Genomic DNA, 24484 nt, shown 5'->3' with positions numbered 1-24484 from the left:
CTGGTTTCACATCCTAGTATGATTTCTTTCTCACACCTCTATGCTCCATTGATCATCTAATTCAAAAGTACCCCCCTTAAACTAGGTTTGAACAGGGAAGGGGTTGAAACCAAACTCTTCAGAAAAGAGCTTAAGGGTGAACAGCCAGGATTAGGAGTGATATCAGCAGCCCAGGTGAAGTACATGTTCAATAATGCACACAGTTTGAGAAACAAGCAAGATGAACTGGAAGCCATCCTGCAACAGGAAAGCTATGACATAGTCACCATCATGGAAATGTGGTGGGATGACTTGCATGACTGGAATGCTGCCATGGACGGCTACAAGATCTTCAGAAGAGGTAGGAGAAGTGGAGGGGTGGCTCTGTATGTTAGAGTCTCTTCACTCTCTAGAACATGAGGTCAGTGATGATAAGGTTGAGTGCTTATGAGTCAGAATCAGGGGGAAGGTCAACAAGGCTGACATCCTGGTGGGGGTCTGTTATAGGCCACCTAACCAGGGTGAAGAAGGTGATGAACTATTCTACAAGTAGATGGCAGAGGTTTCAAAATCATCAGCCCTTGTTCTTGTGGATGACTTTAACTTGCTACATGTTTGCTGAGAACTCAACAAAGAAGAGAAGAGGTAGTCTAGGAGAGTGTATGAAGGATAATTTCCTGTTGCAGATGATATATGAACCTACCAGGGCTGGGGTCCCATTAGACCTGCTGTTTACAAACAGAGAAGAGCTGGTGGGAGATGTGGTGGTTGGAGGCTGTCTGGGGCACAGAAACCACAAAATTATTGATAGAGTTTTCAATAGTTGGTGAAGTAAGGAAGGGTGTCAACAAAATTTCTACCCTGGACTTCCAGAGGGCAGACTTTGGCCTATTCAGGAGGCTGGTTTGGAGAGTACTTTGGGAAACAGCCCTTAAAAACAAAGGGGTCCAGGAATGATGGACATACTTCAAGAAAGAAATCTTGAAGGTTGTGGTGGGTTGACTTTGGCTGGATGCCAGGTGCCCACTCAGCCACTCTATCACTCCCCTTTCCAGAGGGACAGGTGAAAGAACAAGGTGGAAAGAAAACAAAAAGAAGACAACTTGTGGGTTGAGATAAGACAGTTTATTTAAAGCAAAAAAGCAAAGTGAAGCTTGTGTGCACAGAAGCAAAGATAGCAGGTTTTATTCTCTACTTCCCATGAGCAGCAGTGATAGTCCACTCCTGAGAAGCAGGGCTTCAGTACACCTGACAGTTTCTCAGCAGGCAGCTATTGGAGACAATGAATGCCCCCCCTCCTACTCTGTACCTTAACTTTTATATCTGAGCTGACATCACATGATATGGAATATCCCTTTGGTCAGTTTGGGTCATCTGGCCTACTTGGCTCCCCTCCCAGGATCTTGCCCTCAACTAAGGAAGGAATGTTACACTGTTGGTGCTGTGCTCAGCAGTATCCAAAACACTGGTGTGTTATCAACACCCTTCTAGCTGCTAGTGCAAAGCACAGCACTGTGAGGGCTACTGTGGGGAAAAGAACTCCAGCTCAGCCAGACCCAATACAAAGGTGCAGGACCAGGCCGTCCTTGTGTGCCGAAAGGCAAGTTGGTGGGGAAGATGACTGGTCTGGCTGAACAGAGAGATTTTGCAGGAGATTAGGAAAAAAAAAAAGAGAGTCTATCACCTCTGGAAAAAAGAGCAGGCAAATCATGAAGTGTCCTCAGGACAACCGGCTTCCTGGGCTTGTAGACAGTGACGAGGAGCCAAATAACCCCCCATTATCCAGGAGGAAGAAGTTAGTGACCTGTTGAATCACTTGGATCCTCACAAGTCTATGGGACCAGATGGGATCCATCCTAGGGTGATGAGGGAGATGAAGTAAGAGCTCGCCAAGCCGTTCTATATCATTTATCACCAGTCCTGCCTCACTGGGGAGGTCCCAGATGATTGGAAGCTGGCGAATGTGACACCCATCCACAAGAAGGACCAGAAGGAAGACCTGGAACACTACAGGCCTATCAGTGTGACCTTGGTGCCCAGCAAGGTTATGGAGCAGATCATCCTAAGTGCGATCACATGGCACCTACAGTACAGACAGGGGATGAGACCCAGCTAGCACAGGTTTAGGAGGGACAGGTCCTGCCCGACCAATCTGATCTCCTTTTATGACCAGGTGACCCACTTGATGGATGAGGGGAAGGACTTCAGCTAAGCTTTTGACACCGTCTTCCACAGCATTCTTCTGGGAAAGCTGGCAGCCCATGGCTTGGACAGGGTCACTCTGTGCTGGGTTAAGAACTGACTGGATGGCCAGGTCCAGAGAGTGGTGAGGAAGGGTGTTTTGTCCAGTTGATGGCCGGTTACTAGTGGTGTCCCGCAGGGATCAGTGTTGGGCCCAGTCCTGTTTAGTATCTTTATTGATGATCTGAGTGAGGGGATTGAGTCCACCATCAGCAAATTTGCAGATAATACCAATTTGGGGGGGATTGTCAATACGCTGAAGGGTAGGAGGGCTCTGCAGAGGGACCTGGACAGGCTAGATAAATGGGCTGAATCCAATGGTATGATGTTTACCAAGGCCTAGTGCCAGGTCCTGCATTTTGGCCACAACAACCCCAAGCAGCACTACAGGTTGGGTCAGAGTGGCTGGAGAACGACCAAGCAGAGAGGGACCTGGGGGTTCTAATCAACAGGAAGCTGAACACGAGCCAGTAGTGTCCCCAAGTGGCCAAGAAGGTCAGTGGTATCCTTGACCGGCAGGACCAGGGCAATGATTCTTCCCCTGTACTCAGCACTGGTGAGGCCACACCTGGAGTCCTGTGTCCATTTCTGGGCCCCTCAGTTTAGGAAGGACACTGAGGCACTGGAGAGTGTTCAAAGAAGGGCAATGAGACTGGTGAAGTGACTGGAGCACAGGCCCTATGAGGAGAGGCTGAGGGAGCTGGGGTTGTTTAGCCTGGAGGAGGCTCAGGAGAGACCTCATCACTCTCTACAACTACCTGACAGGACGTTAGAGCAAGGTAGGGTTTGGTCTCTTCTCCCAGGCAACCAGCAGTAGGACAAGCGGACACAATGTTAAGCTGTGCCAGGGGAGGTTTATGTTAGACATTAGAAAGAAATTCTTTACAGATAATATGATCAGACATTAGAATGGGCTGCCCAGGGAGGTGTTGGTGTACTGTCCTTGGAGATATGTAAGAAGAGACTGGATGTGGCACTTAGTGCCATGGTGTAGTTGACAGGGTGGTGTTGGGTTGTGGGTTACACATTTGTAAAAGGTCTTAGGAGCGCTGAGAGATTCCAGGGGTGTTATTTATTTGTTTGTTTTTACATACTTGGAAAAAATGAAAACACATTCATCTTAAAATTAAGGGGAATTGCTGAGAAATTACTCATGTAAATAAGATCATTTCTCATTTGGAATGTGATACAAATCATAAAACCATGCTGGGATCATCACCACAAAGTGAATTGAATACACAAACTGTTATTAAAAACTAAAAATGCTAGACTGATTATAGCTTAGCAGCAATGTAGTACACCTTTTAATCAGAATTGAAGGAGAAAAAGCTTTAAAGAATGACTAACGTAATTTGGAAGCCAAATACTATCCTTATGATCATATTTTTCTTTAATTAGATTATTTATGTTTTAGCGATTAATTGCTCATTACAGCAAATCAGATACACAGATGTTTCTCCTAGTAACGTGGAATGTCAAAACAAAAATGATTCTTTTCTTTAGTTGTTAAATTGTTGTAATTTATTTTTACATATCCACAAAATAACCTAATTAGAGAAACAATTGGTCTTTATTTTGATTAATAAGTTCTCAGAAATTCTTCACAGGTGGAGATTGCATCCGTATGTTTGGAAGAAGCACCTGGCAGATTGACTAATACATGTCTTGTATAATTTTTCCAATGATACCATTTAATTAATTCTAAGACATCCTTTAACACAAGTGAGGATAATGTTGCAATTGTTGAGCAAAGGAAAATTTCTTGTAACTACTTCTCAGAGCTTACTTATCCATGGAAAAGTCTCAAACATTTTAAATGGACATTCCTGTTCCTCATGAGAGGAATTGGATATTTACTTTATCTGATCAACAGATTTCTCCAGTGACATCTACTAGTCAAGATACTGTAAAATGGTAACGATAGAACAGACGACATCTAACACAACCCAGTAATTTGGAAATGAAGCTGTCACCAAGGCTGTGGGAGTTAAAGGTTTGGTCTTTCCCTGGAGTTTAAACTAGTACTCCTTACGATAAAAAAAATATTCCAACCACATTCAGTTTGACCATGTCTTCTACCCAGGTTATTTGGTTATGCACTGAGAAAGTGCATGAAAAGAGACTAGCCTAAGAGAAAAACTGTAGAAAAGATTTAAGAACTCTAAATCCTAATCTAGTAGAGTTTGCACATGCCAAGTTTAAAGCTATGGGTGATAAAATAAAATAATTTAAGTGTCTAAATCCTAGTTTTCCATACTCTCCCACTGTCTTATCACTACTTAAACTAGGTTAAGCCCATTTCTACCTGACTTCAACTTCCCCTACTCTGAGTTTCAAATATATCTCAAATTCCACATCCTCGGAATCTTAGAAAGTTTATCTTCTCTTAAGTTCTGTGGTGACAGACAAACTCAGTGTTCCTCTAACTGAACATTATAAGGAATTTTATCTAGTAAGGTACAGGACAGAACCTCTCACAAAAAGAGCTAAACTATTTTAGGTTAAACCAAACATAAATCAGTCAAGAAACAAATATAAAACTCTTTGAGTGAGTTTAAATTATCATTGTGATCTATATTTTACATAATTTTTCTTAGTCATCTGCTGGTTAAATATTCACCAAAGAGAAAGACTTAATCCTAACCATCTTCTCAAAATTCAGAGTTTTTTCATTCCTCAGGAAGAAATCTTTGTCAACACTTTCTAGGATGCTTGAGATAATATTGCTCTCTTTTCCTTCTGATACATAACTGTGATGCAGTAAAACATAAGAATCAGAACAGACAGAAAAAAAAAAAGTACAGCTCCATATCTTACTTGTTATCTTATTCGTCAAGTAGAGGAAATACTTGGTTTCTGAACAGAGTTTCTGGACTGAGAGTGTTGAGCATGTGTATCCTATTTTACAGAAAAATGGAAATGTTTATTTTCTCCAAAACCACTTTTTCTTTCATAACATCTCATAACAAGAAATCTCAGCCTAAATGTTCCCTTTAAGTGACTCAACATCGTGTTTCTCTTCCCACTGGAATGGTGATTTCTATCTTCTTTCTCGTACCTGGTTTGGTTTGGAGTTTTTTTCACAAAAACTCTGTGCAGTTATTATAGTTTATTTGCCAGATGTGAAATACCATCCAAGGGTTTTCAAAGTTATAAGAGACCATTAGACTGCTATACTCAACCAAAGAGATGTGGCAGTAATTTGAGAACAATCACCCCTTCCACCACCTTCCATCCCCTTTCATCCCCTTCTTATCTTGGGAAGCATAAGAATTTATGGATTTAAGACAAACTTCAAGAAACAAGGTGAAATACATAAAAGACTGCATGGATACAGATATAGGAAAACAGTCTTGTGTCTTTAGATAGTGATTAGCTGCTTGTCTATTGGAAAGGTAAGAAATCTCTTTTCTTTTTTCTTCTCTGTCCCAAACTGTCCAGGCAGAATTAGATGTCTGTATTGTATATAGCACAATGGGATTCAGATGTTTTTCAGTCCTGTATGGATTTCACTAACAAAAATTAATAACAGCATTATCCATTTCAGAGAACATGAAAATTAAGTACAGTTTTACTGCCACTGAGGAGTAATCTCAGAGATTCAGATAAACTCTCCTTCTAATGAGGCTCATTGTTATGTCTTAAAACTTTCTAAATGAAATGCCAATGAGCATTTAAAATATCAGTGCTTTTTGTTGCATTATCTGTCAGTGAAATTATTTTGAGATCACTTATTGACATTTTTCTGCAAAGTACGATATAATAATTTCATTAATGTGGGATTTTAATTTATCACATTGAATGTACCTTTCCTATTGATGTTGATTTTGGAGTAACATCATTTACTGATGGACTACCACTATCTTCCAATCTTCAAGTTCTACATTTTTATCAAACATTATAAATAATACGCACTTATGATTTTCTTTCTGTTCTTTTTAGTTTGGTGCATGTTACTGAAACATAAATCAACTAAAAAGGAAGGCTTGACTTTTAGACAGGTATGTTTAGACCAGTACTATGCAGTTGTTGAATGCAATTTGCAAATCTTTACTTCAACAGGTAGAGGAACTTGATATGCGACTAAACAACTGCCCTGGGAAGCTCCAAGTGGAATAAAGACTCCATTCAAGTCTCTGGCTATTCCAGCAGCGACTTAAATTGGTGTCAGGATTTCCAATTATGCTTTGCAACTGATTTTTTTTACAGGATGCTAAAGAGGTTAAGCAATATTATATACTTAAGGGACTTAAAGGATGCTCTTTTGGGACTATGTGATTTTATACCCTCCCTAAACCATACTAACTAGATGGAGGAGTAGGTATAAGCTTCCATTCATTTACATATCCTATTCTGAAATACGTGATTGGTGTGCCTGGGAAATAGGCCCCTGAAATCAAATATTCTTCACTTCAGATTTTCAAACTATGTGCAACAAATTTTATTCAGTGAGTATAATTTTTCATAGTTAAAATACCATTTCCAACCAAACGAAAGAAATGGAGATTCGTATCACCATATGAATTGTTGTTCCTCTCTTCATCATGCTTATTAAAGTATGACATAAGACTGAAAATGATCTGGGCAAACTAGCCCAATCTCCTGTTATTTTGCAATCACTTTCACAAATTTCTTTGGATGTGTCTTTAAATATAGTAGGTATTTTTCCTTCGCTACACCCTTTGGGAGCTTGTTCCATATTCTGACTTTTCTAATAGTTAGAAATCTCCTAATTTCCAGTCTAAATTTACTCATTGTCAAGTGCCAGCATTGTCCTTTAAATGAAAAATTTCTTTCTCCTCCTGGGCATTTTGCTATCCTACTCACTCCTGGGGTATTTATAGAGGTAATCATATCTTTTCCCATTATTTGTTTGAGTATTTGCTTTTTTAGATGTACTGTAAATCACACAGCGTTGCTGCCGCTCCCTGATTAGATTGCTGAACCTTTTAAACCAGGAGGAGGGCTACTCAAACCAGTTAAAAACGTTTGCATCAATACCTGGGCAATGATCCTGCAGGCAAACATCTATTTGTGTGAAGTTCTTTAAGACTGAATGTGATGCTACTCATTTTAGGGATTTTACTCATCATCAACTGCTTCATACCTAAAGAATGACACCTGCCATGTTGCAGCAACACCTGGAATTTAAAAGCTCCTTGCAGCAACCACCCTACCTTAGCAGCTACCTTTGCTGACACAGAACTAGGGTAGAAAGACAGAGGGAAAACAGATAAAGGATACTATTTAGCTGGTGTTAAAAGATATTCATTTGCATGATCTGCTTCAGTGCATTTTAGTAGCTTTTAATCCTTTTAACTCTTTTCTGAGCAAATGTTTTCCCACCATAAACTTGCAGTTCATTGCTCTCTGTACAAAGCAATACCTGTTTAATCTATGTCTAATGAATTCTTACCTACACCTTTAAAGCAAACTATTGATTGAACAATTATACTTCATTATACTGCAGTGTTATCCTTTCCCCTATTCGGTCCTCTGTTCCTTTATCTGACATTCTATAGACCCTCGTTACATCTCTATTTATAAGAACTGACATGTTTAGACCGTAAATCAATTTTAAATTTTCATTGTATTGGAGAAATCGCTCTTCAATAAGATTTTGCTCCCTCAAAGGACAGGTTCAGTGTAGCACTTACATTTAATTGACCCACTCGGTTTGCCACTGAAGTACATGGCAAGTTGCAGTGGTGAAGTAATCTGCAGTATTTTTATTGCTGAAAAAGCTATTTCAGTCTAAAATTAATGTTGAACTCACTCAGAAAATGAATGTGTGCTAGGTTAGTTTTTGTTGACTTTGAAATAATTTCCTGCTTCAGGACCATTTTGAACTTGCACATCCTCGCTGATATTTTTTTTTCAGCTCTTTGAAGTGACTGAGACTAGTCACCTCCCTACAGTTTGGGGACATTAATATTGATGATTAATAAGTGAATTTGAATAAGTATGTTCATTAATATGTTAAGAGCACTACCTGGAATAATTTGCAATCTCATTGAATTCTTGAAAGCACACAGAGATATTTTCTCAATCTAAATATTTCATAACAATATCCAGAATGTCTCCTGGAAAAATCCCTCATTCCTTATGCCACTATTCTAAACCTTTCAAGACAGAGATGTCCCAAGATTTGCTTCTCAAAGTTATGGGGAAAAACATGAAAGGAACAATTTAATCATATTTTAGGTACCTGAAATCCATTTCTACAGAAAGGTCTTTACTAAGTCATAAATCCTTTTATACCTTTCTGAACAATGAGTCTTTTCACAGTCATCTGGTCAATCTGGTTGGTGTGCACCTATCCTGAAGTGTTTTCTTCAACAAAACGTTATAGGAACACCAGAACAAGCTTATACTCTTTTCAGTACCAAGTTTACCAATTTTCTTTTTATTATTTATGTGAAAAAAAAAAAACCCAACCCATATCTACATTTTTAAATATTTTAATTCTTAAACTTTTTCTGAATATAAATGTAAAAAAAATATATCTTTCATTTGTTTCCTAAGTACAACAATATGTGAGGAAATGAAAAGTTTTAATATTTTTACAAAATTGGTTTTTTAATACAATTTTTAGGTCATTATGTTCTTTGCATTTGTTAATCCTTACTTGAATCAGTGTTATTTACCATACTTAAAACAGCAGTTCTTTAATTAGGACATCACTAAGTTTCTTCATTTCCAATGAGAATAAGTCTGACTTGCTTGCTATTTCTTCATGAGCTGAATCTTAGAAGCTTGGCATCTGTTTGACTGTGCTCTATTGCATCAATGATGGTATGAAAGGTATGAATAAATATTGACAAGCTTGGATCTAGGATTTTCAGCTTCCGATCATCAATTTCAAAGTCCTATAAACCATTTGTAGTCACTACTGAGATTTTTAAATATTCTATCTGTACAACCTCTGCAAAGCAGAGAGAGTCGGAGTTCTCAGGTGGTCTTGAGTGAATGGAAGTGGAAGAACTAAGTTAAATAAATATAGTCTTTGTGGGAGTATGAATGCAGTATGCCTCAGATAATTTTTAATACTTGAAAACTTATAAACTTGTGTGAATTACTTATATTTTTATACTTATTAGAAAGTAGTACTTAGGAGTTTTTGTGAAATTCATTCAAATTGCAACAAAACCACAGCCATAACCTTGAAAATCAACTTGCCATTTCTGTGATTTTCCAATTTGAAATACTAATTTCCATTTGTTAGTATTGGCTCCCTGAAATAAACACACCAGTTCAATACAAGATCTAGGTCTCTTAAATCTCAAAACTGGAAAATTAATGTGGCATAGGCACTTCAGGAATTTTAGGAATGTGGGATATCTCTGCTAGAAAAAAATTCAAAATGAAGAATACATGGGAAGAGGTCTGATGCTTAAAAAAGGAGAAAAAAAATTCCTACATAAAAGAAGTTAAATTATACTGAAAAGAAAAAAAAATCTGTTGTGCTATTTTTGTTTTTGTTTTTTGAAGTAAAGTTCTGAAAACAAACAAAAAAAAACAAATAAAAAAATGAAAAAGAGGAAACTGTGTTTATCTGCACTTTTTTTTTTTTCCTTTGGAAACTGCCTTCATTCCCATATTTCTCCTATAATAGACACTAACTAAACAGAGACACTTGTAAAGTCTTTCACTTGGAATTGTGATGATACATGTTCACTGTAAGTTTTGCGAGAGTGTTTCACAGAACAATATAAATTTTCGTAAAAATATTTCAACTCTATATTGTTTGAATTTATTCTCAAAAAAAAAACCCAACACCTATGACATGATGTTGCCAGATGTATGTCATTGTGTGAAGAGGAAGAAGGTGAATTACAGACATGCTAAATAGAGATGACATTAATTAGAGGGAGAATTTCACAGGGCGAAGCCTATAAGAAAACACCATTTAAATAAGACCTTGGCTACATCTGCTCAGCTCTATCGCACAAAATTATTGGACTGGGATCACTAACAGAGCACAGTTGATTATCATGGAGAAGGCTTACTCTAAAGAGGTGGACTATATCCACCCTTTTCTAATAGTTTAGGAAAAAAAGATGAACAACTGAACGGTTAGGAGATTTTCATCCACATAATATATCTAGGGCAGGGGCCCAGGAGATGTTAGTGATTTAGTTAACAACAGGTAATTGACTTAGTGTAGAGAACCAGACATCAGCATGTTTTGTCTCAAACATTCTGACTTAGTTCAGAAAAGATGAGGTCAGAAGAGTGGGTCCTGCAAAGATGGTGCAATGCTGTTCTGAGCCAACTTCCTGCTCCACTTTGAGACTCCTCTGCCCTCAACTGAATCCCTGGAGGAGGGCTCAAAAGGCTGGCATGAAAAATCTAGTTTCCATAAGATGCGTGCACCAGATTAACTATAAAAGTAGGCGGATCCAGCCCCCTTTCTCTTTTTCCTCTTTCACTTCCTTTGTTTCTTAACCTCAGCTGCAGACCATCCATGCAGCAGGACCAACGTGGGTCTAAGGACTGGTGATATTGGTTCTGTCTCTCCCTTTTCTGTCTTTATTTCTCTCCCGCCTTGCTTTGCCTGGACAAACACAGCTATCATATTCTACCCCGTGCTCTGTACTGAAGTCTGTTGTGGGAATGGGAAACTGTGGAAGTGTGTTGTGGCTTGTGAGCCATCACCTTTGATGAGTTTGTTGTAGGAGCTGAGAACTTGTTGAAGGGTACTGTACAAAATTAAGGGCTTGTTAAGGGCCACCACTCTTGGAAGCGCATTGTAAGAATTTAAGTGCTTTTTAGCTAATGCCTTTTGAGTCTAAACAGTGGGTTGGTTGCCAGAGTTAAGGCGACTGTACAATAAAACTTAGGAGCTCACTGACATGTGTCCAGTGCTTTTGTTCAACCTGACCAGAATTCATAATGAACATCATGCCCCTTACCAGTGGGTCATGACACTTAAGACATGAAAAAGTCAAGTTATTGGCCTTGGGTGAGGTCTCTGGTGGCTTAAACAGAATTTTTAGGTTAGAAAGCAATAAATACTGACAACAGTAGCTCCCCTTAGGCAAAGCATATACGTGGATGTGTTCATCACTACCAAAGGCTGAACTCACTTTGCCATCCAGGGCTTGGACATCTCACCCAGGTAGATCATAGGTTCTGTTCCCTTGAGACCATGGTGCTGATCACAGCTGGACTGGAGGCCTTGTCTGATGTGGGCATCCTGTGCAGTCTGTATGTGGGTGCATATATGAGATGGAATAGAAATTGCTATCTACCTCTTATATCCATCCTACTTAGTAAATAAATCTCAGATTTTGTGTCGCTGAGTGGTTTTGTTCCATCAAACCTAACTTTCCCTGCGACTGTGAGCAAAAAACACTTTTCAACACAACAAAATTTTATTTACTTACTTCTGATCAGTTATTGTAATTTGCTAATATATTCACAAGTCCTTATTGCTCCTTTTTTATGTTCTGTGTTTGGGCTTCACGAAAGCTGATTAGGGAAAATGTAACTCACAAGAAACATCTATGGATGGGGGGAAGATCAGCTGATTTCCCTTGTGGTAAGAATAATTAGGAGGGAACCATGGAAAGTAAATGGTAAAAACTGGAAAAGTTGTGGGTGACAAAAGAGGGCTGGAAGGTGATAAACATATTTTAAATAAACTGTAGTGTCTTGTAAGATTGCTGTGGAGGCAAGAAGTCAACTGTGGTTCCTGCTACTAAGGAAGAAAAGGAGAGGCAGGAGATGACAGAGAACTTCATCTGCTGCTGTTAATCAAAGATTTACAGGTAATAATGATGACTGTTGTAAAAAAGATGCAATCCCCTTCCATTATCTACTTCTACATCTTCCTATAATCTGCAGATGGTGACCGTTATTCTGGCTTGAAAAGGAACTCAGATTTCCTGAGAAAGTATGGTAGCTGTTTATTCCACCTCTTCTAGTGGTGTCTCTCTTTTGTACAGTCAGTCTTTTTTAGGATTCTCATTCTCAAACAAGTGACCTTGTTTTTCAAAGCTCGTGTCCTTCTTCTGACATTCTCCCCACTTTATGGAAATCTGTAGGTGACTTACTGTGGATGATCTGAATTCTAGAATAAATAGTGAGAGATGATGTTGACAGTACCTAAGTTAAAGACATTCAGGATAAGAGAAAAAAACCAACCAAACAAACCCTACATAATGAAACAAGTGGAATTGCTAAATTGGTAATAGTAACACAAGAATTTCAGAGAAAAAATTGCTAATTTTGCCATTTACTAAATCCTGGCTAGAAATCAGAGTTGGAAGACAACAACTCAGCAACTCAGGCAATCTGCCTATACTATGGAATTACAGACATCTATATCTTCATGACCTCTTTGGCCTGCAGTGACTCTCACTGGGTGCCTGCATTGAAAGCAGAGTATACTCATGTTTGTGACATGCTACTCTAAGCTATCTATTAGGTCTGTTAGGTCATGATTAAATTATGTATTCACATAAATTGTATATAATACTGTTTACAGGATTCAAATGCAGCTGAAGATGCCCAAATGAAAGTGTTTTAAGAGAAGATTACATTCCCTAGTATTCTAAAGTAGTTCCCTTTTACACCCCCGGAATGATACAATTTTCTCCAGCCCTAAGGCTATCATATTAGTGAGAACAAATTTAACAGTAGATTTTAATTTAGCTTGGAAAAACTCTCACTGTTATGGACATTAGCTAAGACTTGGAAAAAACCCAAGAAAATACATCTCAAATTAGTATTTTTCCTATATTTAGAAGAGTTTTATTACTCAATCACATTAACCTGCAGTATCTCAAAGCTCTGGGTTTAATTTCTTTTGAACTTCAACTATCCTTCTAGATTTCTTTAAATTCTTTCTCTAAGTCTCATTACAGATGAGATAAATATTTCCTTGTGCTTTCTTCAGAAAATATTCAGAAATCTAAATGGTATTTTCAACACTAAGTATTAATATTAACTTTTTGATCACCTCTGAAATTACAGCATGACATTTATTCTATTTTTTTTTGTGTGTCACTGTTGATTTTCTCATAGAAAAAATAGTTACTGCTGATGTAAATTAATTACTTGGTTAAGAAAAAAAGAGCACTATTTATGTTCAGAAGATCATATCAGACTACAAATTTCTTTTCTGCATGCAAAATGATGATGTGCATAAGCCCATTTCTCTAAAACCAGAAATATTAACCTATGACTTTTAAATTAGACTTTACTTACACCATTCTTCTCAGGAAGCCTGAACTCTTTTACTTCCTTGAAAAGAGGTTTTCTTTAAACAGTTTTTTTAAAAAAATAAATCAGCCTCAATATAATGATAATACAGTGATTTTGCACTTCTAAAGGGGTTTTTCATTTCTGGCTTTCAAAGTTGCTTAGAAGCAAGTATTAAGGACAAGAGTTTTTAAAGGAAGTGATATTAGCTTACTGATGCTCTTGTTAAACTCTGGAAAAGTCTCACTAACTTCAGTCAGAGTAAAATCAGGCTAATGCTGAGTGTCTTCGGACACCCTTCCCCCACACTATCCACACCCTTAAGTTAATTTGCATAACTGACAGTTTTAAAAAATAAATACCCATTATTCATAGTTCATACTGAAGCATTTAATCAAGCAGCACAGAAAGAGCTATGACAACCTTGTTTAGAGGTCTGGGCTTGAATTCCAGAATAGTATAATGAATACATTATGGTATACTTTTCTGTTGTGTGACATCCGTAAGTTATATGGACTTCACTAAGCAATGGGATTACTTTTAAAAGTTGATTTTTGACCCCCAGATAAAATCCAGGTAACTCTTATTGAGATAAATTGGGACGAGACTCTTTGTTGCTTACCTGTTTTTTGTGTTTATTTGGTTCATTTTGGTTTTTTCAGGAAAGATCGGGTAAAGAGTAAAGTTGTGCAGAGATTTGCTCTATGGGAAGGAAATAATTTAAAATTATTGTTCCTTAGTAGGGCTAAAAGTTTGTGAAAAAATTCAAAACAGTAATTGTGGAAGTATTGAAAATTTCCATTCTCAGTTTTTCCATTTATGCCTTTTAAGCCATTTGTCCCTGGGCTTCTGCAGAGATAGGAGAAAAGAGTAGTTTTTCACTTTCCCCAGCAGCTGCTGATAGAAACTGTCACAGTTCCTCCCAATGGTCAGATCTGTTCAGTACAGCTCAGAGGAGACAGACAGAGAGCAGTGTTATAAGCAGTATTCCTGAGTCACCTTCCTACTCTCTTCTACAGGCACATACACATTTATGCACCTTACATGGGGATACTGCAGAGTCCTGATACGGAATACAGTCCTGCAGCCCTTAGCACAGAGAGCAGAGCACTTCCAGACAGAGTTGCCCCAGGAGAGCCATCCAAGGGATGTCTGAGGGCAAGTTGGGAAGGCTAGGGTCACCAAGGGGGCACCCCCACAGCATAGTTCAGGCAAGGGCTCTAGTACAGCCGTCATGGGAGTAGGAGACAACCCGTGGAGGTTGATCTCAGACCTTATCCAAGATCACTGCTTCCTGGCAACAGAAGTGGCCCTGACGTCCCTCTCGCATGCCAGTCCCAGGAAGGGAAGGAAGAAGAATGAGATAGGGGGACATTGCAGAACTTGTTGCACTCAGAGCCTAGTGATCTCATAAGTATTTGTATATGATAGAAAAGCTAGAATTAATCACTGCTTTCCCCCTCCTATGGAGGACGAACTCTTGGTTGCAACTTGCTGGTTTTCATGAAACAGAGCTATGTTTCACCTAACACCTGACCAGTATCTGAGTATTGCATATGATCTCAGTTACTCAATCACATAGTTTTGCAAATGATTGCTAAATCTGTGATCACTGTGCAAGTACAAAGGTTATTTAAGCAAAAAAATCAAGTGTGTTTTGTATTATCCTCTCTTCTCAAAAATGTTTGTAAGTGGTGATTCTCAGCTCCAATCATCAGAAGATAATCTTTTTTAGACGTTACTGGTTTGAGCTCTCTGCTCAATTGCATATGTGTAGATGACTTAATGTGTGGAGTTGGATAATTTGCTAAACTACCTGAGTTAAAGTTCTTGATCATATTCATTCGGACTTCATTTTCATATCATATAATTTATATTCATACCATATTCATTTGGACCTCTTGGCTGTTATCCACTTTTTTTAGATAGTTTTAAAAATGTAGATGTGGATTATATAGACTATTCACGATATGTGTGAAAGAGCAGGCCTCCACAATCCTTCTCAATTCTGCTGAAATATTTTCTAGTTTATTATCCAGAATTAGTTCATTGCAGATACTGCATCTGGTGAATATTGCCTTGGTCCTGGCTAATGTTTTGATAAGTTGAGTTACAGGGGAAAATATGACAGCATAATCAGCTGTCAGAGTTTTCTTCTGCATCTGAATAAATCATCTGCCTCTTGATGCCCAGTATATCATGAATTGTCAAGGAGAAAGAGTGCTGGTTTATATGAAAGATGGCACTCTGGAACATAAAATACTGTATTAAAATTAGAGGGTGACAGTTTTTTTCACAACCAGAGCCAAGAAGGAAATAGTAGGAATGTCACAGAAAAAGTGGGTTATTGAAAGTTGAAGCTGGTTATGGATTTTATGAATTGTAGATTTATAATGACTGCTTTTCAGATTAAAATTTTGAAGATAATTTCTGATGTCTCTTCTCAGATAACATCAACATTTTGAAAATATGACAATCAGAGGTGACAGAAATAATTTCATTGTAAATCTTTTGCTATGTAATAGGAAAGAGAACCTTTATGGACAATGGTGATTTTATTTTTGCAATTGGAAAATAAAAAAAAAGGCAAAAAAAAGGCAAAAAGAAGCAGTGAGTTATGATTTGTTCTCTCTTGATTTTTCTTTTTCAAGAAAAAGAAGGTTTATCAAATTTGAAAATATATTATTTTCTTTTTCTGGTTTTCTCCATTCAGTAAAATATTCTCTGTACATTTATAATAAATCAGTGCAGATTGTGCAGTTGTTTATCTCCATTTTCATTTCTTTTGTTTCCTGTAATTTTACATTCTAACATTGTAAAGCTTTTATGATTAGAGAAAAGTTTGCATGGCAAAAGGAAACTGTGTTAATGTTATAAATAATCTTTCAAAATCATATCTTTAACAGTAACTGCTTATCTTTTGCTGTAGCCTAAATTCCTTGGTACACATAAAGGAGCTGGTCATAACACAGTTATATGCTCTCTCTTTCTCACTCTCTCTGTATGTACACTTATAATAAATATTTTATTACTGAATATTTTTTTCAAATCAGTCCAAATATTTCATATGCTTACATGAATATATATTATGTCTATTTTTTCCTTTTTGTTCCTACTAGTCCCTAGAGCGAAAAGGTTTAGTATAATCAATCAGATCCTCCAGGTTATGTTCCATATTCCATTAATAACAGGTTAGCACTTAACTCAGAGACACTTTATGTCAGTACAGTTTGTTTGTGGTAAGATACAATCAGATGTAGAAAATATGCAGCCACTGGCGTCCACTGTTCTTTCAGTATAATAGAATTAACTACAATAAAATAAAATAGTACCTTTTATTTTAAAAGCCTAGTTCAAAGGAACAAATCCTCACCTGCTTCTACCTTCACAAACTAAAGATAAACGCATCACTACTTTATGCTCCAGGTAATGTAGTTGTTTAGTTACACATACTTTCAAACAGAGACTCAAAAAACAAACTTCGCTCGCTTGGAGATAATTTCGAAGTCAATGTTTATCTCCCAAAGAAATAAAGAACAGACAACACATGACAAATATAAGTCATATTTTTAAAAGCAATTCAGGGAAGATTTTCAGGTATTTTTGTGATAAGAACCTGTGTAGAAAAGGACATACAGCATAATGAAAAGAAAAGCAGAAATTTGTCAGTAGAATAAATAGTACCACTTCTGGATAGCAGTCTCAGCAGTGCCATGTATTGACTTTTTCACTGTTACAAGAAACTAGAGCAACATGACAGGTTTAAAAGTTAGTAAAGTTCTGCCCTGTTACCTTCTTAACAAGTGTTGTTTGGCGAAATAGGATCGCAGCTAACAGTAAAAGTGTCTCCTGTTCTCCCTTACAGCCCCTGAAAGAGAGAAGAATTCAGATCCCTTTGCTTGGTCACACCTCTCTGGGCCTCCAGAAGGAGTCACAGGCACTGGAAAAATCAGCCTGCCGTCAGATTTATAATCCTTGCACCGCTAGATGTCCCTGCAGACCAAACTTTTGGAAGGTCTGTCTGAGGACCCTGACACTTGGAGAGGAAGAGCAGCAGCCACAGAGCAAGAAAGGATAGCCATAAAATTTGATTGAGCGTAACTTGACCTTTTTTTTTTTTTTTTACGTAGTAATTGCAGTAACTAGAAACAACACTGAAGATTATTCACCCTGCACCAAACATTATTATTCATTGACACAAATGTAAGGTCCGTGGCATGTTATTGACAGTCAGCATCATTTGTTTTAAGTAATGTCTTCTCTCACAAGGATAAAAACGATGTATTGAAATCAACCTGTAATGCCTGGCTATTCTACTTGTGCATCCAATAAACTTGAAGTGCCCTTAATGCTCTGCACGGAAAGACAGATTTAAAGCAGCAGCAGTTGCAAATATTTGGAAAAATAGCCATAGTGCTACTTTAATTAAAGCAAACATTAGCATATACTGATTTGAAAATAATAAAATAATTGTTTTTAAAGAATCGGAACAGGACATATTTATTAAAAGTTACCATTTCTAAATTATACACACTCTGATCCAAAAAACTTTCTCCTTGATTAATTAGGATTTTTTAATTATTAGAAATTTGTCAAATATTTGAAAAATAATTTGGACGGTAGTGTGTTGCAGGGATACTTGTGTTTGAGCAACCCTGGAAAGCTGATGTGCAGCAATTATTTTTTTGTCTCCTGGAGGAATTAAACTTGGCAAGAAAATTATTGCATAAACCCAAACATATTAGATGTCTGCTTGTCATGGGTATAATTTTGTTTATTTTCTTGAAGAAAGCATTTAGGTTTGGCTCCTTCTTTTCATAAACAATAGAATATTGCTTTGAATAACGTACTTCCCATAGATTCCTGCTTCAGAAATCCAGCTTCAGGAAAAAAAAGGCCAGTCATATCCACTGGTAATTTAAAAATACTGCTTCTTTCACTAAAAATGAGAGTCTGTTTTATTTGGAAGACAGAATATATTAAAGTAAGCTTTAGGTGTAAGTTATTTTTAAATCTGACAGTGCTGGTTTGCTATTTCATTGAAGTTTTTTAATTTTCTTTTTCTTTTTTCCTCCCTCTTTTTATTTTTTCCCAAAGAGATTTGTTCACCCTCTGTCAAGAGCTTTTCATTAGGTACTAGAAACATTACATAAAGTAATTTTGATGATTTTCAAGGTATATTCCACAAAGCATGTACCATAAACCTGTCTTGACTGGAGTAATCTAGCAGAAGTAGTTTGCTATTAGTTGTTTGCTATGTAAAAGTAATTTCTTCGCTCATTTTTTTGAGTTTAAAAAGAATTGCTTAAATAATTCTAAAGTTTACTTCTTCATGCAGTCATTTTCAGTGATGTTAAGATCAACTAGCTTTAGAGAAGTTAATAAATACAGAAACAGAAATATGCATAGACATCTACTGTGACTTTGAAAATGTTTCTCTTTGCGTACATCATGAAAAAAACATTATAAAGATTCAAGAGACCAAAGGCCAGAATGGTAAATATGCATATATATCAATGTGCACATATAATAGTAATAGAAACAATGCTGAGAAATGTTCCCAGGAACTTGATCCTCTCTACAATTATTTGCATGTTCTGGAAATTAATTTGACAAGGGACAAATTGTTCTACTGAAAGCAGTGGTTTAGCAAGCTTCTTGTCTATGGTGTTTGCATGAAAGGGAACACTCTTCATAAGAAGTTTTGAGACTTGATAAACCATTGTCTTCAGCTGACCTTTTGGCCAGAGAAGCCTCACAGACATATTTCATTAATTAACACATTGGACCAGGAAACTCATCACCTGTGCCGAATGCATTTCCTCCAAGTGGTGATGTCCAAAGAAAATGTAACCATTTTTCTATAATTTCAGCTATGAATTAAGGTGCATATTAGCATTTTGAAACTCATACAATTCTTTGTATAGAAACAGTGGAGTAAAATGCTAGGAAATGCTTCTCATCAGCTCTGGTCAAGACTATTTGCTAAGACTTTAAAGTTTGTTTCATATTCCATTCGTGAAGAAAATAACTGAAGAGTTAAATTCATTAAGTTCATAACTGAAAGAAATGTCTTTTTTACAGAACTAAATCAGTTCTCAGTTTTCTCATGGTACACTGTTTCAGATCATTCACTTGTTGCAACTCCTTATTTCTGCCTGTTGGGTTATGGAAGGAGCAAATTATCAAATGCTGTTTGCTGTTTCCCCTACTGTGAAATATGGTGCTGTAGACAACAACAGTCTTCCCTGAAAATGGAATCTGTGAAGGATTCAGAAGCATCTGGTTACAGAATAACCCTTCCCCCACTCCTTTGGGGGGGAATATGTAGATTTACTCTGATTTGACATCTTTCCTTTACATTATTTACTTTTGAGTGTTTGTTTTTTGTGTGGGTTTGGGTGTTGCTTGGTTTGGTTGGCCGGTTGGTTGCTGTTTTGTGGGGGGTAGATGGGGATGTTGTGGGACTTTTTCTTCTCTTTTTTTTTTTTTTTAATCTCTTACAAATATTCATTAAAAACACTCTCCCTGTTCCCTTCAGATCTAGGAAGTTACTAGGAAAATTTCATTGAAATATTTTTGAGTCTGAATCACAAAAGTGTAAAAGTAACCCACAGGCCCTCAAATCATGGGGAACACACTTGGGAAGCATCACTATACACTTGTCATGTTTTTTGCACAGATCTCATCTATCTGGAAGATTTGCGCTTGGACATAAGTATCACGATTTTCTTATTAGCATTTTTTTTTGTAAACTGAACTTCTACAAACTGTACACACAGAAACTTGGTATTACACTTCAAGTAGGTATGAAAATACATTCACTCTTTCATTAGAATTGCGTGGAAAAGCAGACCAAGGTATTGATTTCTCTAGGGAAAAACTCCACAGTGAATGTGTGAGAGTGTCCACGGGGAGAAAAGTTATAAAGTAATTATTTTCCACTAATAAATTTCTTTTCAGTTTTAGAATGAATTAATAACTTTGTTTGGGTAAGGAATACACAACACATGGATCTTCTGTGTAGCAACCTAATGCACTGTTGCTAGACTGCCAAGCTGTCTGCTCAGTTTTGTTATAAAGAAAGTCATACACAAGTAACAACAGTGCTATGTTTATAGCTAATCCACAACACACTGTTTTTGTGAGGCTTTATTCTAGTCACTGCATTCTGTGTGAGCAGCAGGAATTGTGGAGAGATCAAATAAACCCATGACTTTGGTTGGGATCCCCACTGACATATGTGTACCAATAACTCAAGCAGTCAGATATGTGACAGCAACAGCATATTAGGCAGGAGAGACTAAAAAACAGCTGTTTCTTTCTTATTCTTTTTCTCAAATGGCAGAAGGCATATTTCAGGAATATGTGCAGATTTCTACAATAATATATTTATCAGACAATTTTTCATAGCCATTCCTAAAAAACTAAGCACATGGCAAATTTTCCTGTTACTTGTGCCAATTATTCATATTTTTTTCTAATGGATAGATTTCAATGTTCTTTTAGATAAATGGGGAAATATATTGGACCTGTGCAGGAGAAATGGAAGACCCAGTAAGTGTCTTTGAAACAAAATACTCTCAGGCTTTAAAATGATCTTTAGGCTGAACTCTGTATTTGAGATTATCTTAGATAAGTCTCAGAAGTAGAAAGAATTTAAGGAAAACCTCTGTGGAACTACATTAAGTATCAATTTGCTGCTGCTCTTAGGTGGTTATTTCTTCATGGGAACACAATAACTACTCAGTCAACTACAGCAGCACTAAGCAGATTAGCAAGTAAAAATATATAGATGAAATATGAGAATGAATTTTGTATCAGAAAGGCATAATTAACTACCCTAAATCTGGTCAGTAACTAGCATTGCTAATTCTGTGAAAGTTCCTGGAGATATGTAATACCAAACTGATGAAGACATTAATTTCCCATCTCACATGGAATATGTCACTTCCAGCAGCACAGCAGAAGGTGATTGATGATTACTTGCTAAATAGAACTATCCCCACATCCTGAATCTCTAGTGCCACTAGGTTCCACAATTACTCTGATACAACTTCCTAAACTTCCTTATGGAAGAGAGAGATACTTCTTGTTCTGATTGAAAAACAGATATTTAAGAAGCTAAAAGGTATCACAAACAATGCTCTTCTCAACTTCCATTCTGGCTATCAAGGGAACAAGAAAGTCTCAGATATCTTTAACTGGGGTCACAGGTCACTATGGCAGTGACTGTAGCAGTAGGAATGAAAGCTTTAGACTGTCCTGATATTTTAAAATTAAATTCTCTATAGTGACATATTGCTGTAAAGGAAAGGTTTCAGTAAAAGCATAAGACTATATTGAAAACTGTTGCAGGGAGCAGAAACCCAAACACACTAAATCAGGAATAGTCCTGGAAACACTGAAAAATCTCTCTTCTCTCTCAAACACTTTGTTCTGCAGAGTGACATATTTGAATGTAATTTTAAAAAAGAAACATAACAAATGGGGATTGTAAGTCATTTCCTTTGCATAATTCAGCTTGCCCTGAAGTCCAGCCTTGTGGCCTCCTAGAGCTTGTGCAGCTCTTGAGCTTATGACTAGTTCCTGATGAGGTGTACCAGCAAATGCAATCATACCTCCCTTTCTTAATTTTATTCTTATTATTTTGATACTGTCCGTTACAACAGGATAGAAACAAGCAGATTAAATTTTAAGTCACACTCTTCCTCTAGAGAACTGCGTCAGCAGTATGTCATACATTTTTTAATGATTTTTGCACATTGAACATGCATAGAGAGTTCAGACAGGGAAGGAACATATGAAAACAGGGCTTCTTTTGCTTAACCTTTTTAGACAGATAGTGATGGTGAAAGTATAACAAAAAGGTATTACGAAAGTGATTCATGACAGATAATTGCTTACAAAAATATAGACATGGGAAGTCAGGAATTTCAGAACACCCAAGGTTTGAATCTCCACGCAGGTCTACTTTCCTGAATTGGAAACTTCTGTGTATATCATCTCAAGAAAGGTCATTCAGGTCTCTAGATTCTCTTTGTCAAAGAATATAAAGACCTTGGATGCCTGGTAGGAAGGAGAAACACCAAGGTTTTAGGGTTTTCTTGGGTCAACATCCCCTGGGGGAATTCAAAGTGTTTCCAAATCCCTTGGTCCAAATACAGTCAGAGACCTTTGTTAATCCTCCTCCCACGTGCTTACATATGCATCTGAAGAATCACAACATATTGCTATTTTACTTTACTGAGAACACAGGGAGAGAGAAATTGTTTGAGGTTTACTGGGTTATGGGTCAAGGAGAAATGTCTTTTGTCAGTCCTTAACTATCCACCTGCATACAGAAGACATTTAAAAGACATGTTCTCTGTATTTCCCAAAGAACCAATGTGTCAGGTGTCTTTGGGGGTAACTCTTTTACTACCTTACTTTCTATTAATCTAGCTTACGTGCTTTTAATTCTCCTTTCAGTCTGCTTTGTAGACCAATAAAAATGCAAACCAGCATGACTATCTCAGATCCATTTACTTCTGAACACCCTTCCTCTATTTTATTATTATTTTATTTGCATAATAATTTAGGAAACCTATATTGATATTCTTCTATCCTTGATTATGGCAAAATTATGTTCTTGTTTTCCTTAAACCCTCTGTGTCTAAATAAGCAGATATCATTTTAATGAATACTTAGAGAATTTTTGCTTTTATTATAGATTCTTTCTGTCAGATTTTCTTCCTTCCTTTTCCACTGATTATTCTACACTATCCTCTCAGTGACAGGAAAATAATGATCTATTACACTGGCATGGTAATCAGCATGGTGTTTCTCCAGCAATATATTATATCAAATCATCAACACAGCAGAATTACAGCAGTATCACTTTGACAGTGATTTAAACTAACATATCATCAGTGCTACTGTACATCACTTCAGAGATAGAGCATGTTAATGCCTCATCAGATTGATGTTGCTGTAGCAAAAAGTATTAGCATAATGCAGGGGTGATGTAAGTACAATAGGTAAGCTTTCTACCGCTGCTGTAATACTAAGTATTAGCATAATGCAGGGGTGATGTAAGTATAGTAATTCCATTTTTCCTCTTAATCATTTTTCCAATTAATTTATCTGTGGAAAGTCCATATGCATTCACTTTATATGTGAAGGTCAAATTGTGCTACTCTGGTACTTATAACTAATTTAATTAGGACAATCAAGCCTGATACTTGTCTTGCTTAAGTGAATGAAAATTTTGCTGCTGACTTAAAAGAAACAAGATAAAATTTCAGTTGAGAAATACTGTCACTGATTATAAGGAACTTTGATGCTGAGAAAAGTCTAGCATAATACAAAGGCTGGAAATTGAGGCAAGTACCTTCTGCTCCCGGTGGTTTTTCTTTATGATTTCTGTGTTTACAATTCGGTGTAGCAGCAAACTGACTATCTGGTCTTGTGAAAGTCAGTTCTCACTGAGAACTCTATCTTTCATGTAGAACTTGTTTTCTTTTTGTTGATTGAAATATTTGTGCTGTTAATTATTTATCTCTAGTATTAATAAAATGCCTAGCACACCAGAATGGTAATCTAGGTTCTACAGCCTTCTAAATAATAGTCTTGGATTAGTGTTTCATAAAGACTTGATAAAATGATCCAGAATAAAAATAAAAAAATAACTCCTTGTTTGTATGGGTGGGTTATTTTTTGGGTTTTTGGTTTGGTTTGGGTTTTTTTGTTTTGTTTTTCTCTCTGTATTAATCAGCCACAGGATCAAAGAAGAGGCTTGATACGAGATTTTAGCCAGAAAACAGAGTAGCAAAATTTCTAGCTCTCCCACAACTGGATCCCTGAAAATGCTTGACCCTCTTGATCTCCTCATTGGTCTGAGGCAGAAGCTAGGGGCATTTGGCCAAGCAGAAAGATTCTGAATTTATTCCTAGACTGAATACATTGTTTCTGGCTGTTTGCTCCTCTTCCTCTGCTGGGAAAGTCATGGTCGGTGCCATCTTCTCAGAGTTGGCAGCTGAGACCAGTTGAGTTTGGAGACTGCTACTTAGCTTGA

General features: G+C 37.0%; 1 long non-coding RNA gene across 1 annotated transcript; it reads right to left on the bottom strand.

The window, feature by feature from the left end:
- On the bottom strand, positions 1–19748 carry LOC116800101. Its single transcript, XR_004361173.1, has 3 exons — positions 19738–19748; positions 13406–13411; positions 1–81 (listed from the first exon to the last, which is right to left on the bottom strand). It is a non-coding gene; the product is annotated as an uncharacterized LOC116800101 (long non-coding RNA).
- Positions 19749–24484: the final 4736 nt, after the last annotated feature.

The sequence above is a fragment of the Chiroxiphia lanceolata genome, chromosome 1 (genome assembly GCF_009829145.1).
Source record: "Chiroxiphia lanceolata isolate bChiLan1 chromosome 1, bChiLan1.pri, whole genome shotgun sequence".
In the NCBI taxonomy this organism is placed as follows: domain Eukaryota; kingdom Metazoa; phylum Chordata; class Aves; order Passeriformes; family Pipridae; genus Chiroxiphia; species Chiroxiphia lanceolata.
This window is presented reverse-complemented; position numbering and strand designations above follow the sequence as displayed.